Here is a 5,606-nt window from a genome sequence, read left to right on the forward strand (position 1 = left end):
TTATAGGTTTTGTATGTGACCTTGTTGAGTGACTTCATTGAAGACTGAGAAAATACTTCAATTTAACGGGCTCAAAAGGGAGCGAGCAGTAAGGAAATGGGAGCAGCCACTGTGAACTATTCCCAGAAGCTTTGCTATAAATTGAAGCCGGAAAATAGGACAGAAACCAGAGGGAATGTGATTTACAGCATGTTCATATGGTGACAAGAGTGATCCTAAAAAGAAGACAGCAAGAATGCAGGGGGAGCTCTGAAACAAGGCCTGTGAAGTCCTGCAGAAATTGGGGACAACGTGCAGTTCTGCCATCCTTCAGAGTGAGTATTGCTGCCTGGGTATGAGGCTACAAACAGGTAGGCCATTTGCTTTGCCATAATAAGAGTCTCTGTGTTTCTGATATTTTAGGTAAAGGAAATCATCAAAACCAGAGAAATGGAGAAAAACATAATTAAGAATAAAAAACCTCGGAAAATGATTGAGGTCCACAGTCAGAAACTTGGGGTCCAATGTCTCACTAGTGGTATAACTAAAAAAAATTTTTTTAGATTCTAGTTCTTTCTCTTATAAATAGAAGTAATAGTGCTACCCACCCTAACTACTTTGCCACTGCTTTACCATATACTGACTCCTTGCCATTTGGTATCTCCTCTTTATCTACACGCTAGTGGACTGGAATCCCCCAGAACACTCTGTTCCTGGAAAACACTTGCATTGTGCAGACTGCAACCTTGTTTCTTTGGATCCTAAACACAAGTGTGTCAGCCTCAGTCAATAACTAAGACATTACAAATGACAAACATTTTTTTGCAAATGTATAATGTTGTTCAGAGCATTTTACATGTACTACTGGGTTCAGGTTTAACATAAAAATATAAACTATTAACTGAGAGTTACCAGTTTCTTTATTTTACATACAGGAAGACAGAGGGGTGAGAAAAGTGAGTCACGGCCAGAGTTAAAGTAGTGAATGTTGCATTTCTAAGCTCTACCCCACCACACCCGTCTTCTTGCAAAGTAGATAAATGAATAGGCTGAGGTGGAAAGCAGAAAGTTATTGATAAGAAAAACATGCTGTGTAAATAAATTTCAGAATTCTGTGGTAAGATATAAGTGACTTGCTGGGTAGTGGTGGTATATGGCTTTAATTCCAGGACTTAGGAGGCAGGGGGTGGCAGATCTCTGTGAGCTTGAGGCCAGTCTGGTCTACAGAGCAAGTTGCAAGACATCTAGAGCTAAACAAACAAGCTAACCTTAGATGTCAGCTCTATACACCTCAGAAAAGAATGTCAAATGCAGAATGGCCTCAGTGAGATTGGCTTGTAGCATGTCAGTTGGGCAGTCTTTTAAATTATTAATTGATGTTATGAGGGCCAAGTCCACCATGGGTGGTACCATCCCTAAGTCAGTAGGCCTGGGTTGTTTAAGAAAGGGAGCTGAACGTGAATCTGGGAGCAAAATATAGTAAGCTGCATTCCTTTGTAGTTTCTGCTTCAAGTTCCTGCCTTGAGTCCACTTCCTGACTTTCCTCAGCAATGGACTGTGACCTGCAAGAGGAAATACACCTTTTGCTCTCCAAGTTGCTTTGGTTCATGGTGTTTATGGCAGCAACAGAAAGCAAACTAGGACCTATGGGCTTTGTGGTGAGTCAGACGAGAAATGGTACCTTTTCAAATCACTTACTCCACGCAGAAACTGAACTCATGGGTATGGCAAGGGAATACTAAAGTATAGTCTAGGTAATAGCATGGGGTCATCAAACTGGGCACACTCTTGGTGCCTTAGAAGCAGGAATTGATGATATTAGGTGCCATGTACTGAGAATTAGCTGTACAGCAGGCACTGGGCTAAAAGCCTAGCCTATGTTATTTCTTTGAATCTTCAACCAGCTCTTGACTCTATTCATATTTTCCCCATGTTAGAATAAGGACAGCAAAGTATAATGTGGGGCCATTGGAATTAAATACTCAGCTTTTTTTTTTTCCTCTGTTTTCTGTGCTGGGGAAGGGTTTCTGCAGTTCCTGGGGGAGACCAGAAGGATGAGTGAATTAAATCGATGTTTCTCCAAGGGCACTCATTGTTTAGGGCACACAATGTAAGTCAATCTGTCACGTGCTAAAAAAATAAGAACTGGTAATCCCTCCCTCACCAGGTAGTTATGGGAACGTTCCTAGATCTTCACAAGTAAAAAAGAATAAAAGCCACACAAGACAAGGACACTGTCTAGGTTAGTTCCTTCCTGCTTTGGTGAATAAATCACCAATAAGAATGGATGTGTAGTCATCTGTATGGTAGGCTATTCAGTTCTGTCGGTAGAAATGGAACAGCTGGGTTCAACTTAGATGCTATCAACAGATAAACAGATAACGAAAATGTGTTACATATACAAAATTGAATATCATTCATCTCTAAAGAAAAGCAAAATTCATGAAAGTTGCAGGGAAATTGATGGACCTGAAAAAATAAAGTGAGGTCATCCAAACTCAGAAAGAAAATCTCTGTCTGTCTGTCTGTGTGTGTGTGTGTCTCTCTCTCACACACACACATGCTCTCTTTCATGTGTGGATTCTAGTCTATGATATAAATAGCTATGAGTGTGTGTGAAGTTTCACATTTGGTAAGGAGTTTAAGAAAAGTAATATTAGGCTCCAAGAGAGGATGGAACACAGAAAAAGGACACACAGGGTGTCAGTGGATAGAAGGTTAATTGTTTCCCTAGTTTCAAGCCTATCACTGTTTCTTTTTCTTTTCTTTTCTTTCTTTTTTTTGCAATAAATAAGTGCATAAAAATATAACTGATTGTAAAAATGTAAAACCCCAAGCAAAGCTTGACAGCTTAAGAACAGCTGTTCAAACTATTCAAGGTACAGGCTTTGGGGCTGGGCAGGCTTCAGTGGCTGCATGAACCTAGTTGTGTGCTGTTCTTACTTTTATGAGTTCAGTTCATTACAGTTGAATGTTTTATGTGTGTGTGGTAATTGTATATAATTATATGTTTGTGTGTGTGCATGAGTATGTGTGAATATGAACAGACATACTTCTTCCAAATGGTGTATTTATGAAGAAGACAAAGCCACCAAATCTGATCACCGTTCACAGTCATATCTGAGGTACAAGGACAGGTCAGGGGTAATCGTTGTCTGCTATCCACAGGATTGGTCTCAGAACTCTTCATGGTTGCAAAAGGCCACATGTTCAAGTCTCATGCAGAAGCCACAGCAGGTTTTTCACAGACCTTGCAAAGCTTCTTTTGTGGTGAAAGCACTTCAGAATTACTTGTAACTCCTAATGACATGTAAACTTCAGGCAGAAGCCTTTTCCACTGTGTTATTTAAGAAACAGCAGTGAGGAAGCCTCTCTAGACAAGTTCAGACGCAAAACTTTGCTTGCAGATACTTTTATAATCTCCATATGTGGAACCTCCAGCCATTTATGATGGCTGTATGATGAATCAAGCCATTCAGGTTGAAGAATAAACCAGTCAATTACACTCTTGCAACTACAGATATTTAATACTCTTGTAATTACATGCATGCATGTATGCACATACATCTCTATCTCCCAGTCTTGTAGAAAATTCTAATTAAAGAGTAAGAACGATGCTTAATCAAAATCCCCTCTTACTGTAGAGGACTCTGCTGTTTTATTACATTTTTAGTCTCAGACTGCTTTGTGTATAAAGTGCTTTTTATACAAAGTAGACATAGACGCTTCTCCAGAGAGTTCCCCAAGATCAGTGTGACAATAATTACATTTTTTTAGAGTAATCTGTGAAAGTGGACGTGAAGTAGTAATGATTACAGAGGGTCAGTATTTCTTTCTGATGGTCTAATCAACCATACAAATTGCCAAATAAACATTTTGCTATTTTCCAGGGCAATTTTGTTGCCAGAGTTAGACATATATATATATGTATATATATATATACATATATATATATATCTTGTTGGCTTTCTCTGCAGTTTAATTGATTTTTCTATTCATTTTTTTATTTTGAAAAATAGACAAATGTATGTTTTCAACTGAAGAATAAAACCAAGCAATAACTTTTAGAAAGTCTGTACTGAAGTGTTCATGACAGAGGCAACAAGACTATCCTCTTCCTAGCCAGTCAGGGGCATTGGTAGAGACTCCCAGTGGGTCCATGCTTCCAGGATAACCATGGCAAGAAATGCAGAAGCTGTTCACATCCTCCTTAAGAAAGAGCAGGGCATTCCTGTAGATATTTTGGCAAAATCAAGGCACGGTCTACAAGGAGGGTTGATGCATAAGCCTCTTCTGTAGTTGGCCATGAATAGACAGAGTCCTTAGAGCCCGGCCCTATGTAGACCTCAACATACCTTTCCTTGGTGCATTTTATAATAATGTTTATATTAGCAAATATTACTCAGAAAAAATATCTCATTATGACATTTACATAGTTTATCATATTTAACTTCCTCTTGTTACCCTTTATTCATTACAGCTAATCTGCTTCTTTGCAACTAGCTCCTCCTAGTCCATCTCTGTCTGTCTGTCTGACTCTGTCTCTCTCTCTGAGTCTCTATCACTGTTTATTTATATCTGTATCTATATCTGTCACTTTCTGTCTATCTGTTTCTCTGTGTCTCTGTCTCTTTCTCTCTGACCTATTACAGTTGCTTACAGGGGCATGGACACCTTACTGTGGCTACACCCTGAGCAACATGTCCTGGCCCGATGGTTATCGTGGTGCTTCCAGCATCTGTGATAATGGCGTCTAGTCTCTCTCTTCTCATATCTAATTGCTCCCAGGTAACTGTGGGAGTCAACATTATTTAAAGATTTTATATTCTCTCTATGGTTCAACAGACTGTGATTGAAAACAGGAAGGCTTCTGCACGCATTAATCTTCTTTTGTTTCTTCTTAATCTCCACTTTGTAGATGGTACATCATAACTGACCTCCCTAGAGCCAGATCTGTCATCACATTCCTGGAATTCTGACTCCAGAGAGGCAGAGACTATGAGTCCATGCCCAAAGTTAAAGGCAGCACGGCAGAGGGAGGGTCTGTCTCACACAACAGACAAACACGTGTCTCCAGAAGAAAGGTATATCTTGTGCTGTTCTTACTTATGTCTATGCATTCATGCTTTGTCTACAAGAACTTGAATGCAGATTTGTGGATTAGTTGTCTTGGTGCAGATAATCAGTGGATTTCACTTGTGTTCTAAGACAGAACTGTGGTATTGCCTGTATTCTCCAACCTAATTTCTGACCAAATAAAATAACCAAGAAACCATTTAAGTATGTCAATGCAGTCAATAATCCATTGAATTCACCATTTACTGCAGTCAAAAGATCTATTCCAAATAGAGCAAATGAGCAAAGCAAATGCTCAGAAGGCTCTGTTGCCTGGCTGACTTTCCTTTCCAGCCCATGAGCCACTTCTAGAATGAAGAAGATGAAAATATTCCGTGTTTGGGGCTGGCTTTTCCAACCAAGCCTTGAGTTCCCCATAGTTACCCATCTGCCTGCTTCCAACCCCTGCAATGCACTGGTAGAATGCTCTAGACATGCTGACTCTGTATTTCTCAATAGGCAGATTAGTATCAGCTCAGAAGAAAACAAGCGGGTGTTCTGAGGGGGCCCAG

General features: G+C 39.8%; 1 long non-coding RNA gene across 1 annotated transcript; it reads left to right on the plus strand.

Annotated features, from left to right (window-relative positions):
* Window positions 1-207: 207 nt before the first annotated feature.
* On the plus strand, window positions 208-5,226 carry LOC132652216 (uncharacterized). Its single transcript, XR_009589696.1, has 3 exons — window positions 208-314; window positions 1,480-1,637; window positions 4,898-5,226. It is a non-coding gene; the product is annotated as an uncharacterized LOC132652216 (long non-coding RNA).
* Window positions 5,227-5,606: the final 380 nt, after the last annotated feature.

The sequence above is a fragment of the Meriones unguiculatus genome, chromosome 2 (genome assembly GCF_030254825.1).
Source record: "Meriones unguiculatus strain TT.TT164.6M chromosome 2, Bangor_MerUng_6.1, whole genome shotgun sequence".
In the NCBI taxonomy this organism is placed as follows: domain Eukaryota; kingdom Metazoa; phylum Chordata; class Mammalia; order Rodentia; family Muridae; genus Meriones; species Meriones unguiculatus.